General features: G+C 47.5%; 1 protein-coding gene across 3 annotated transcripts in view; it reads right to left on the reverse strand.

Moving 5' to 3' along the window:
• The window catches only part of LOC144149196 (uncharacterized), a 135,916-nt gene that overhangs the window by 85,150 nt on the left and 36,701 nt on the right, over positions 1-14,065 (reverse strand). The gene's annotated exons all lie outside the window — the stretch shown is intronic.

The following is a 14,065-nucleotide window of genomic DNA, read 5'->3' on the forward strand; positions in this document are numbered from 1 at the left end:
AGGGACACAAGAAGGAGCACTTGCAAAAAACGGGCTCTAGACATCAAGGGGGGTTTATTGGTAAAAAATAAATTGGCGGGGGCACAATTAAGTTCTTACCTGTGGCACCTGTTCTCTTTTCGCACTTTTGTCAAAGTCCTTTACCCCCCCCCCCTCCCTCCTCCCCACACACGCTCACTTCCGCATATCTACAACAAAAATCCTGTACTCGGGCTGTTATTGCTGTCAAGCGGAAATGGGGCTCTCTAGTGTTTAATAATTTACGAAAGTACTCACCTGGCAATACATTTAGGGGTAGTGTGCGTCCATCGGATCTTTCGGCGGAACCTTGCGTGTGCGTCGGCTTGTAACTTTGCCTTCTAGCGAGTACTTGTTGTTGCAGCGGCAGGTATAGGTGAAGCGGAAAATTTTGCGAGCTTTGCTGCAGCCTGCAGGTCGTCGAAAACGCGACTAAAGCGCGACACCCATGATAAAGCCTAAACGTGACTGACCACGGACGTCATGAAGACATAAAAGCAATTTCATTTCCTTCACAAACGGCGGGTACCGAAAACGCGCCATCATCCGACATCCCTTAAAGCGCATCTTGGGCATTATCACGCAGCCAGCTGCTCTGAGAACCACATTAGGCGTCTATCAAGATGTCATTTACGATTGCGCGGGCTGTAAAACAGACGCACCCGCTCCCGACCAGCCGTAACTGAGTGAACTCGCTTTCAGTATCATCATCATCATCATCATCATCATCCTATCTACGCCCACTGCAGGGCAAAGGTCTCTCCCATAGATCTCCAATTATTCCGGTCGATCGTGCTAACTGCGACCAATTTATCCCCTCAAACTTGTTGATCTCATCTGCCCATCTAACTTTCTGCCGCCGCCTGCCACGCTTGCCTTCTCTAGGGAGTTACCCTTAACGACCAACGGTTATCTTGCCTTCGCATTACATGCCCATCCCCATTTCTTCTTCTTCTTCTTCTTACTAGAATGCCTTTAACCCGCGTTTGTTCCCTGACCCACTCCGCTCTTTTCTTGTCCCTTAATGTTCCACCTATCGTCTTCCGTTCCATTGCTCGCTGAGTCGTCCCAAATTTAAGTTGAACCTTTTTAGTGAACCCCCAATTGAGTTTCTGTCCCGTAGGTCATATGCGGCTGTCATACACTTTCCTCTTCAGAGAGAATGGTACGCTTTCAGTGTGCTGGACGCCAAATCCTTCTCTGCTTTACAGAAATATTTTCTGTTCTGACGTCGCCTATGAGCTCTGAACATCCTTCACAGCCAAGCTGTCTATGGCTAGGATCCAGCAGATCGTCTTCAACGACAGACCGAACGTAGAACAACAATTTGCACTGTATAGAAAAAGTTCATAAGCATAAAAAAAGCTCCTATGGCCTTCATATGTTGATATAAGACGGCTTACATTACCCCCAGAAAAAAAAAAGGATCGCCAGCAATTCGTTTGTGATGAGAAGTGAAGCCGACTTTAAGAGGATCCACGTAAGCTTGGTCTCCGTTAGCTGGCTTTCCCTCATAGGGTGTTGCGCAGTGAAGCATTGTCATCTACGGAGGGAGAATGGTTATAGCTCCCCTTTATTTTCCCATCCACGCCGTGGCTGGCGTAGCTGCGCGATAATAATAAAAAATGGCGCAGCCTGCAAGCTGGAGAAACAGCAGAGTTGGCGGCCCCTTTCTCGGAGACCCGGCTGTTGAACCTCGCATGGAGTTCCGAATTATCCGCTGAAGGATCTCCATTACTGGCAGGCCCGGATCATTTCCTGCGCTGCCTGTCACATCTCTTTCAGAGTGGCCCTCGTTAGCACGCGGTAGAACCCGCGATAACCGGCTTCGCGAAATAGTCGTCTGTAGCGCTGCGCTCCTCACTACAGGTGCGAACGCACGTGAAGTGGTGAGAAGAACAGCACGCGAAATATCACGCCATGAGCGCAATCGCATAGAAGCCGGTTCCATGACGCGGGGGACCCAGGTGAGATTTAGACCAAGCAGGGGTGAGACAGCCGAATCAGATTTGGGAGCAGTTTTTGGAGCAGCAAAATCTCGATTTTGGAGCACAAGAACCTTGATTTGGAGCAGAAGAACGACATTTATTATGTCATCTAAGGAGCCTAAAAGATCAAAATTTTGGCTAACTCACGAGGGAAAAGTGCACTTTTTAATTGGTTTTGAACGTACATAACAATGAAACAGCCCTTCAATAAAGGTTTGCTACCATAGTATCACAAGGTACGAACTGCACTACCTTTTCCCAAATCATTTTTTTTTAATTCTTAGGCTCTAGATAGCATAGAGTTCTAGTGAGAATATTGAGTTGACAAAACTAAGCAGTCGTAAGGCAGTTTTATTATCATCTGAATGCCGAAATTTTAATTTTTGTAATCCCAGACTCGGCTTTATGCACGAGTGTAGAGGAGCCACGGCAAAAGTTGCGCCAAGCGAGGTGAAAGTCCCCCCACCAGCCCTCCCATTTCAATCCCCACGGTGGACGTTCACTACGATCGTAATTTGAGTAACGTTGATATGTTTAGCCAACTCCTTTTTGGCCTTAAATTTCACTTCAGATAAGTGAACCATTATTACTAGCATGCAATAATAGCCCTTCCCGCTATCGGACACTGGTTGAACATTTTGCGGCGATGTAGCCTGCGCCGCCACTTCTGCGGTGTCGATCGTCCCATTCCCGCTGCTCGCAAGCTCTCTGTCAAAGGCAGCAATAACTCAGCGTTTTATGACACCGCAGTGAATCCGAAATTCCAATTCAACTGCACACTGCGCCCTACACTCAAGGCCGAAACACGGCGAATTCGTGGGCACCACGTTGTTTTTGATGAACTCCTGTCTTTCGAGCCGCGCAACTTGCCGCAACAGATCAAACTAAATGTAAACCCAGCTACCCCCATAACCAAAACCAAGGCAGAAATCGGCGAAGAGCACGCATACTCTGCCTGAACCACAAGCAACTGCTTCACCCGGTGGCCATGTTTTCCAATCTGCACCACAACAAGATGGCGGCACCCAGTAATGTCGTTCCATTCCGGAGATACGGCGCTCCAAAAATTGCCGTTCTTTCCTCAACTTGCGCAAGTAGTTTGACGCCTCAGTACACTTAAGTATTTCTTCTACAGGACCTTGCAAAGGACTTTGCAATGGTTTTTGATGGGAAAACTTTAAAAACGCACAGAATATAACATGTGCAACCTGACATTGTGACTTTCGAAAAAAGTATCTCGGGGACAATTTATGCATGTTTTTTTATTGAATCCGATCAATCAATTAAACCTTCACAAACACCATCACTTTGGGGGGAGGGGGCTGGAAAATTATGCCGTCAGTAAGCATTTTTCCCCACTGGAACTGACGGGAGCGTTAAAATCCTTGACTCCCAGACTGTTTTGGAGCAGTTTGGCGCAATTTTTGCAATTTTCAAGCTTTCGGAGCAGCCTGGCGCAGGAAAACAAATTTGTATCAAATCTGCGCAATATGCGCAGCTGTCTCACCCCTGACCAAGATAAGCGTTTTTTCCCTTGGTTCGTCTCTTTTTGGTTCATGTGAGGGTGGTTTTTTTAATTGTTTTTCGTTGTGCTTAATTTTGGCGGGTTAGGTTATCGCTTTTTCTTTTTAGCCTCCTCTCTGCAATAAAGTCATTCATTCATTCATTCGTTACATGTGTGCCTTTGCGTTCCTATCTCGTAGCACAGCAGCGACCCGGAGATCCAACGTACTGCGGCTGATCCGCCTGGCTCTGGATGCGCCGGCACCGTTGGCCCGCCCTCACGAGGGCACTGGGGGGACGCCCGTTCTCAAACGGGTCGCTGAGCTGAGGGAGCTTGGTAACGTAGGCACCAGCTGAGGCCCACCGCTGAGACTCCAACGCCTTGGCTGCTGGGCCTCCCGCAAGGGGCTGAGCAGAATAAAAGTCTTTCTCTCCCTCTCCCTCTCCCTCCCTCCCCCCCCCCCTCTCTCTCTCTCTCTCTCTCGTACTAAAGGCGACCTGGGGAGGCGAGATGTAATAGTTTTTTCACGCTATTGGCGCCTAAATTCGTTGTTAGGTTCTTTTTCCGCTTCAAAAGTAATTAATTTGGCTGCAATACTTATGAAAACTCCCATGTGGCCTTTTTTTCCTCGTAGGTGTTGCGCACTGCGCGCCAACACACCTTTTTTTCTTTCCAATGGTCTGTACGTGTTAGTGTTCCCCGCCGCTGCTAAACCTGAACCCCTCGCCTTTTGGGTTAGCCCAATGGTCAGGTTGCCGGTTTCATGGCGTAATTAAAGGTCCCGGGATCGATTTCCGGGGCCTCCCTAATCACACTTTTTTCTTGAGGCGCGCACTTCCAACATCTGCTCCTGGGCTCCTTGCCTTTTCACTCCTTTCCCCCACACCTCGAGGATTTTTTTTTTTTTTTTTTTTTGCGACGGACGCATAACGGTCGGACTAAACAGCTCCTCTGTTAAAGCGCCATTGTCTCTACTCCCAAGCGTGTGAGTCCTTAGCCTGCGACGTAGGGATCGCGATAATGTCCTTGTAAGTCAACATAGCCAATCGTCAGTACAGCTAAACTCCAACGTGGCCAATCCCACCGGAGCGCCAGCTTCAGTATGGAATCCCCACTAAATAGGGTGAAAGGGCTCTGAAATTTCGTCTTCCTTTCTCCTTCTGCCTCCCTATTGTGCTCATTCTCTTTCCCCGTTTTCTTCTTGCTCAACGAAAGGCCCGCGAACTTGCCGACCAGCCTCGGAGGACGTGTATAAACTTACACCACTTGTAACGTACAAAGAAATAACCCAACATTACGAGGTCGATCGACAGACTTTCCCGCCACCCAAACCTCACGAAGTCCCGAGAAACCACACTCGGGCTTCTACGAACAAACGCCCTCCCCCATATCCAGCAGAATGCAAATATTGCCAACCGCCACCTACGCTCTAACAAAAACAAGCACCTACCACCCTTTTCCCGCACCCCCAAAGACGCTCAAGAGCAGCGGGAGACACCGCTCCACTCTTACAAGAACATCCGAAATGCTCGCAATAAACGTTCTCTCTCTCTCTCTCTCTCTCTCTCTCTCTCTCTCTCTCTCTCTCTCTCTCTCTCTCTCTCTCTCTCTCTCTGTTTAGAAGTTCAATTACACGAAGCGTAATAGACATTTTAGCCCTGACCAATCTCCCCTAGCGAGCACGTGCCAAACTCGTTAATGGCATCCTAGTTATCATCATCATGATCATTATTACCTGCTTCGTGCTAAGAAGAAGAAGTCGTCGCACAGTAAGTGGTCGCACGGTATGCATACTCCTGACACGCCATCCGAGCAGCGCCTGGAAGCGCCGCAGCAGTTTCCAATGGACTCAGTGCTCTTTGGCTGGCCACGCCGTCCCCTCCTGCTGCTCGGCCTGGGCGCCTTCGGCCTGCTGGTCCTCTTCATCGGGCTGGGAGGGCTGGTCGTCGCGTTCACCGCGACCAGCTACGCACGCCTAGTCAGCGATCGCGAGGCACGACAAGAGGCCGACGAAAAGGTGAGCGGTGGCTGTGCTGTACGGGAGGCACCCGCAGGATATGCAAAAGAAAAGTGCTATAAGCACGACGTCGTGCACCCATTCTATATGTGGTTATACGCATGACATGGCGACATGCGCACATCTTCTTGAGCGTCCGTTAACTTTGATTCTACGTTCGCCTTCGTATAGAGACCGGGCGGCCGTTGTATGGCACTACCGTCGCTTCAGCGAACAGCGCCGCCCGTGGCGAACCGCTAGCCAGTGGAATGCCGGTGGCAGTGAGCGCAGCGTTGTTGTGCATGGCTTTTTGTCGTTCTGCTGCGGTGCGGCTTGCAAAGCGTAGATAACTCCAAGGACTTTTTTCAGATCGGTAAATCTTGAGCGTGGAGGTAACCTTTACGAGGCATGCCATGTCTTATTTACGCCCATACTCAATAATTACAAATAGCAGACGACGCTCAATGCGCCAAGCTGGAAGTCAAGCTGGAAGGGCAAGTTCGTTCCTTCGTGCCAATATTGCATGCCTGCATGCAGTTTGGCGTACGAGGACTATTAAATGCTCCTACAAAGCCGGTATGTGCTGCCGATCCAGGAATGCTACGGCGCCTGCCTTTGGCAATTGATGACGAAACGGCGTGGTGCACAAGCGAAAGACAAAGTTGGGGGTTGCTTCTAAGATTTACCTCAAAACAGAAACTGTGAGATACGACGCTTCCGTTTAACGATTAACTACGGTAGAAACGTTTTTAATTTCGCAGAAATACGCTTACTACAGTCATCTGGAATCGTTTACAGAATAAATACCGCAGTAGAACGTTATTGCTTGTCGTAAAAAAACATTGCTTTACAAGGATTGCAATGGTTGCTGGCTAGTTGGTTAATGGTTTTTCAAAAAAACAATTCATGCGTGGCTGAAGGACAAGATACAGCAGGTGCCGAAAACCTGCACTCAGTTTTACAACTGAATCCTGCGGTCGAGTTTTACAAGCTGCCACCTGCGCTTGAAAAATCGTGTACTCCTCCGTCTAACAACGATGATGGTTTATCTCAAAGCTTTCTCGTGAGGGTTTCCTTGGTCGCCTTCCAGATTTAAACTTTGACTAGTTGAGCCTTGAATTTGACCAGCAAGCGCTTTGGTCTTTTGATCACAGCGTCTTTGATTTGACCCTTTCTCATTCTATTTCGCACGAAGGAAGCTCCGTGCTCACCCATCGTCGTCGTTGGACGGAGGGCTGGATGATGTCGCTGTTTAATTTTGCACTTCCATGCACCCTCTCCAAATCCTGAGTGCTTCCAGCGTGTTGGAAATGCGCGTCTGTGCTGGAGGACTCTGGCTTATGCACCCCTATTTGAGGCAAATAGTAGCTCGTTTTTAGTTTTTTCACAAGGCATTACACGATTTTTTAAGTACTCGGCAAAGAATACTTAAGCATTAAAAACACTGTCTGACGTTAACACTGCTACATTTTTTGACCATCGCTGCCAGCTTTTACTCCACGCAGGTGGCAAAATGGGAAGGGGAGGGGGGATGGTTTGTAGCTTGGGCTGTTGGGTGGTTGAATAACTTTGGCTCTTAATAAGATGATGTCTACAAACGTGGGAGTTCTGTTACTGCTATCAGGCTCCCATGCTGTCAGTGTCGCTCACCAAAACCGAAGGCACAAAACTCATGGTTACAGAAAGAAAGTGTAAACTGCCACGACGTTTCACGGTCACACGGTAATCAATCTCGTACGTAGGTGCCTCTCTGTTCAAAGCACACGTATCGAGGTAACCCAGCGTTAAGGCTGGCGTGGAAACCGTAGTCATTGAAACCAGTGAAGATAATTTAAAGTGGTAGAAATGAATACTAATATCAATAGTTCTATTCCTACTCAGATCGCGCGGAGCCAGGCGCAGAGCACTGCAAAAAGCGCTCATGTCAGTGCAGCTCATTCCCAAACTCATTCCCACATCCGATAGTATAATCACAATCTTAAGCGCAAAGACTCCGCACGCAGTTTCCTCGTCTTACCACCCCGTCGTCTTTTAGTATTCATTTGATGCACTCGCAAGCCCAGATGACTTCCATGGTCTGGTCCGTGATGCGCGGGTATTCCGGAAGCTGTCTCAAAGAAACACTAAAAGGTGGAAACAAGTTGACCTGTATTGATAGATCAAGGTGCCAGGGATCCAAATCCACCATTCTCGCAACTCCAAGTTGTTTAATGAGGCAGAAAATGCAATGCAAGAAACGTGAAAACGGGTGGCCACGCCCCGCACGCTTGCGGGTACTACGGTTTGCGACGTCGCAATATTTGTGCACGGCGAGAGCTCAGTGGAGAAGCATCTATAAATGTCTTTTTCTAAACTAAAGAGTTCCAAAAGTGGTCGAGAACGTGAAAAAAAAAATGGCTCCAATCCACAGTGTGGAGGTGGTTGGAAAGCAAAGCTTTAAACGACACTCACAACAGCTGTCCATGCGACGTCACTTGAGTTCACACACGTGGCTCTACAAGGAGAGAAACCAGAGATTCTGCCAGCAGTTAACTGGAATACGCGGGGGCGGCGCCCTGAACGCAGCAGCAGCGTCGGCCACGCCCGGGCTAAAGTGGCGGACGCCGCCGCTGTAGCGCGGCCGTGAGTCGGGAGAGAGAAAACGGAGAGGAGCGTCTTTCGAAGGGTGAGACAGCGGAAACTACACCACCGCGCGACACAAGCGCAGACACCGAAACAATGCGGCATGTGAGCTTAGTGTTTCCCATTTATATCGATTTAAACTAGCTTAGCTTGGTAAGTTTGAGAATTGCGAGAAAGCTGAGGGAACTTTCATAATCGCTATTTATCAGAACCAGTTGCTACTTTCGCCATTTGTAATACCTCTTAAAACACGACCGAATTGGTAATCACCAGTTTTGAAAACGGAGTGCCATTTGTGGCAAGCAGTGCGCTAAAGGTAACGTTTCCCTAGCGATGTCTCTATGGGGTTTTTACATGTTGTTTTCCCGCCCTGCAAACCAATGTTTGCCGTACGACAACTTAATTCCGTCGGGTGCGGGTTAACCTGGAGGTGCTGTCGAACAAGTTAATAAAGCCGTGCGGAGGCACCGCGCAATGGACGCGAAGCTGCACCGAAACAGGGACGAAACAACCGCCGCTGAAACAGACGACAAGATCGTACCGCGCACGCTGCCGCCGGCGAGCAGGGAACGCTAAGAAATTCGTGGCGCCATCTCTAGTGTGCTTCGTGAGTGAAACGTCCCTCCCCCCGCCGCCGCCTCCGACGCATTAAGAATGTGTTGTACCGCACACCACGACAGAACCTTTGGCTGGTAGGTAGAAAGATTTGCTTTAAAAACGCAGACAACAGATTTTATACACTGCGAGAGCGGCTGCTTCTCTCACGCTTTTCAGTCATCATGCTTTCAGTTTCGTTTTGTAAAAGCATTGGTGAGTAATTAGTGAAGTCAATAACCTAGCACGGTGAACGCCCGAGCTTCTGCAAGCAATATCTCCGTCAGGAAGCGGCAAAAAGAACAAGATGCACTGCAGGTGGTTAAAGCGACCCAACTGAGCTTCTAATTTTTTTCACTCACACCAAGCTCCAACCCCTCCTTTCAACAGTGGGTGGAGAGGCTGACCAGTTCTGACCTCTCCGAACAGCAAACGTTGGTGGAGAGAGCGAAGAAGGCCGGTAGACTCCAAGTGGTCCTGGACCGAGGACTCCTCTCACCGGGCTGGTGCCCCTGACACCAGCACCTCGCTGTTTAATAAAAATTTATTCCTCCTCCTCCTCCTCCCCCGCGCGCGGATGGGGCTATCGGTAAGGAGCGCCCGCCAGGTTCGAACCTTATCGCCTGGGAAAGGTTATGGTACTTACTGGTTGGGGGGGTATCCCACTGATCCGAACTTGTGCTCTTAAGCTTCCGTTCGCTGCGAGCCGATGTTCATAAATAATCCGTACATTGTGCGCGCATAGCTTTATCCTTGTTTTGTTTGAGCCGGGTGGAGCCGCTTCGAAGTTCGGCCATGAAGACTCTCGAGACTGGTACGGGAAGCGAGTGCGTGTTTCACGCCAGGTTGGCGCGTCGCGTGAGGGAAGAAAGTATGAGATGGACGTGATCGCCAGACGAAGTGAGACGAAGGCTCCCGCTTGAGCGACGCCTAGCCGGGCAGCCGCTTTTGCGCGATATTTGAAACGGCGCTGCTCGCTGCTTCGTTCGCTACCGGCGTTCGCGGCCGGTGTAGGCAGGCACAACGGCCGCTGGAGCGGTGAAGAGCATTTCTCGTTCGGTCGGCGACAAATGATAAAAATGATAACCAGCCTCCTCGGTCATAGAAACGTTCTCGGTGGTGGGCCATGACATGGTGACGTAAAAGCTACCGTTGCAAGTCTGAAAGCGCCTAGCTGGCCTAGCCGCCTAGCGCCAACCGTATACCCAGTATACCATAGAGTTAATACTACTGACTCTAGAGGAATAGCTGCCCGGTCAGCCCGTGCATTGAAACTGTGCTACACCCGGGCGCAGACATGACGCCACCCTCACAGCGTTGCCCGCTGTCTTTTTGCCTACTAGAGTTGGCGGCAGTAGTGGGTATTCACCTAGTAACCAACGCATTCCATCATGGCAGCCACCGTTGCTGTGAGCAGGCGGGTAAAGCTGGCTCAAAAATGTGTCTAAACACAGATGCCGCCATGATGCCACGCTGTAGTTGCCAGATCAGTAGTTGAAGATATGGCTAACAATTTTTCTTGAAAAATGAGGCACAAATTTAGGGCCCTAAGCTAAAATTAGGCAACTTTTATGGCAATAACTGAGTTTCGTTACGAGTTTGTATGCTTTTTATTAGTTTTCTTGAAATATTCGTGCTTGACGAACAAAAATAAATGAAATTATAAGCACAAAGAAGACGTCGGGCTGAGGCGCCAAATTCAGTTTCGGTATATTCTGAGGAGCGTCAGTCGTGTGGGTCTAATTTACAAAGGTTCACTCTAACACGCCTTAGTGTCTGCTGTGTCACTTCGTTGCTTGCGAAGACAAGCTTGCGAAGACTGCCGACGATACAGAATAAAGCCGCCGCCGCCTATCTTCAAGGACATCTTCTCTACATGTCCGTAGTAGCTGCTGCCGATTTGAACTCGCCGTCAGCCGGTCATATCATGTTACGCCAAACATGTCTGTGCAGATCGGCTCCTTTTAATCGTATATGATTCGTAAATTCAAAACAAACAAATGAACGAACCATTTTACCATGCCTAGCGTATAACTAGGCTCTTGTTTACGGGTGCTGTTATACTTTCACTGAACGGTGTTTTACTTGAGTCAGAGATAAAACAACCGCCAACTAATAATAATAATGGTAACTTTATTTGCACGATAAGGTGGTTTTCTAGAGGAGGACAAGGCGAAGCCGAAAGGTAATCCCGAATGTAGGTGCAGAAATCTCCTGTATGGGTGTGTGCGATTGGTGCATGCTCCTTCGATCGCTGAAACACGCAATCTGAAATTTTCAAGAATATATTTGATGCTTTGCATGACACATTTCTTAAATTCGGCGGATCAGCGACGTTGTTTAATTACGTATACTTGCACCTCTGCTCTCATATGGCTCATGTATATACCTGCACAGAGGAGGTGGGGAGGAGTAAACTTCGTTCATGTGAAATGGGCACCCGTGTGGTGGGGCGTTAAGAAAAATTATTCTGTCCTCCTCTGGGTGCCTTCGTCAATGAACGGAAACGGCCACTTCTGTTCACGCCCAATTATCAGGACCACCCCGCCTGCAGGCGGTTTTGCCTGAAATGCCTGCGGGTTCGGCCGGAAATCTGTCTGTCAATAGAAACCGCCTAGGAAGCATGTTGAGGTAACACACATATGCGCTTTCTTGGGTCGCGACGGGACCGTCATGTATTTTGTGCAAGGCGAAGTCGACGAAGGATATACGTCTCCCTTGAAAAGTAAATTAATTTGAGTGCACCTATAAATTGTTATTGCCGCTCATTAGTTCAATCATTGTGGTCAATTTTGAAACAGCTGCCAAACATAACTATAGCAGGTGAATCAGACTGCCTAGCATGAGACTATCAATCGCTAATATAGAGTATTCAACAGGATGGCAAGTTGGGCTAGTTGGTGCTGATTCATCTCGGAAACAGGCGCGGAAAGACGTAGACTAAGAGAAATACACAGGACGACGCACTTCATCCTGTGTATTTCAGTGCGCGTCATCCTGTGTATTTCTCTTCTTAGTCTACGTCTTTCCGCGCCTGTTTTCGAGATATAGAGTATTCAGACACTTAATGTGCATTGCATATGACAGTCATTAAGAAAGCCGACAATCAATTGAACTCTCAATTTGCGACAGTTACATCTGCACGTATCGGTTCAGCCAGGGCCATCTGGAGACGTTCTTCAGCTGTATACACTAGATAAAAGGAAGGAATGCGATATGCGAATGCGATACGCGATAGAACGAAGGAATTCGATATGTGTAGCACAGCCTTCTCATTTATGCCAACATCAAACCGGTGGCCACAAAGGTGCCACACCAGACCTTGTAGAATTTCCACGCTTCCATTCCAGCGTGCTCACAGCAACAAGGATGATGACGAAGTTGCATTACCGAAGCTGGGTTCCAGTAATGCTGTAGCTGATTATGAAAGTTCTGGCTAATGTTCATTCAGATTGTGGTCATCAGCATTCTTATTTTCATCAAAAATAATGGCCCATCGCAATGCCATCAGTCCGTGTATCAGAAGCAAAAATAAACACAGAAAAAGAAAGAGGGTCATATGTACAAGCAATTCTTATCCAACAAATTTTATTTCACCACCAGTAATACCACCAGACCTCCAGGGAAGTTTGTGATAGTAAGAGCAAGGCTAAGATGACCTAATGTGCGATTTCAAAGGAAGAAACTGTAGAAAAAAGCTAGGGAGGTTAACCTAGGAAAGAAGAAGAAGAACTGTCCAGCTGGCTGTGCTACATGTGGAAATGGGAACAGTAAACTTGAAAGGAAAGGACTGGCACAAAATAAAGGATAAAAAATTCAGGAGAAAAAAAAACATGGCAAGGAAATGGCCAGTACAAAGACAGCACCATGGGCGAAAAAAAGATAGGCATAAAAGAAGCAGGCAAAATGACAAAATGGGCAAACGAAGGATACTGCATGCTGGTAACACCCCTACAGCACCTGTGACTGTTTTTCTCTCTTAATCACTGCAATCTGCTTCTTCAAGGCAATAACGTATTTGGCTACTTCAGCTCAATCTTGTCTAAAACCACTGAAATATGTCTGATTTTCTGTGTACATAATTAAATAGGGTACATAATTTCTAATTTTTTAAAATTTCTCCTGAAGTGTCTGCTCCTTTGTGGAAGCTTTCATGACTAACTGCCTCGTAGAATTGCATTTGCTTTGTTCATTTTTTGGTCTTTTATGCTGCCTCTGCTTGTATTTGTTTATTTCGTTCTTCTCCTCTTCTCCAGTGCTTAGGTTTTTTATCATGAAATTGTTTTTTCTCCAAAAAGGTTTTTTGGCTTTTAACCCTGTCTGTTTATTGGCTTTAAACCTGCCATAGCTTTGCTGGAAATAGTTAGTTCCTCAAACAATTTTCCTCTTTCTTTATTCTGGGAGAGGGGGCATGAAATTTTAAAAGGCAAAGAGCCCTGCAGCAACTAATGAACACTTGCACTACTTTCTTTGTAGTTGGAAGTACTGAAAGCTATAGTTCCACAAACCCAGAATGGAAATGCGCGTTCTACATGATATCTTCTAGTGTCTGGTTTTTTTTTTTGTCGAGATTTCGTTTAAGCTGCTATTAAATAGAATTATTGCGACCTAATGTAACCTGACAAGATTAATCATGTACCTTGTGTGACGTCCCAAGCATACAATCAATGACAAATCCTCTAAGCGTACCTAGAAAAACGGAAAATCTCGTGAGAGAGTTTCTTGATGCACATAACTTAGTAATATTAGGCTTGGGTATTTCACGGTTATTGACTTAAGCTAATGCAAGGGCCACTACCTAAAAGCATTTCAACCGGAGAAAAAAGTTGACACACGTGCTGCAGGGGCCTCGTAGACAGGCACAGGAACAGGCAAAGAAAGCATGTTTGTTTAGCATAAAGTGCAGTCACAAATACGATTTCAATTTACATGCATTTCTTGGAAGCGTTGTCCAGTTCGAACTTCCACTCGCTAGAAAAGCAAGTAGTTGTAAAGAGCACCTCAATAGATTGCGAAAGCAATCAGCTGACGCATACAGGGGGGGGGGGGGGGGGGGAGGCGTGTGAAACATGTTAAAATAGCGCTGTACAGACAGACGGGTCATCAAAGAAAAGACTACACAGGACTAGCGCTGCATATCAACTGAACTCTTTTAGCACACACAAAATGATATCTACAGAAACAGCGCATGCGCGAATACAGGGGACGCCAGCAATCAGGGGGAAGTGATTTCTTTTTAAAGGAAGCAGGAAAATAAATGGACTGGGGATATTATTAAGCTCTCATTGGAGCTCACCTGCATTTAACACAGTCCGGAAGCGGGAATAGTTGGTGAAATAGGAT

This window comes from Haemaphysalis longicornis, unplaced genomic scaffold (genome assembly GCF_048455015.1).
Source record: "Haemaphysalis longicornis isolate Haplotype H1 unplaced genomic scaffold, Haemaphysalis longicornis Haplotype H1 scaffold_8, whole genome shotgun sequence".
In the NCBI taxonomy this organism is placed as follows: domain Eukaryota; kingdom Metazoa; phylum Arthropoda; class Arachnida; order Ixodida; family Ixodidae; genus Haemaphysalis; species Haemaphysalis longicornis.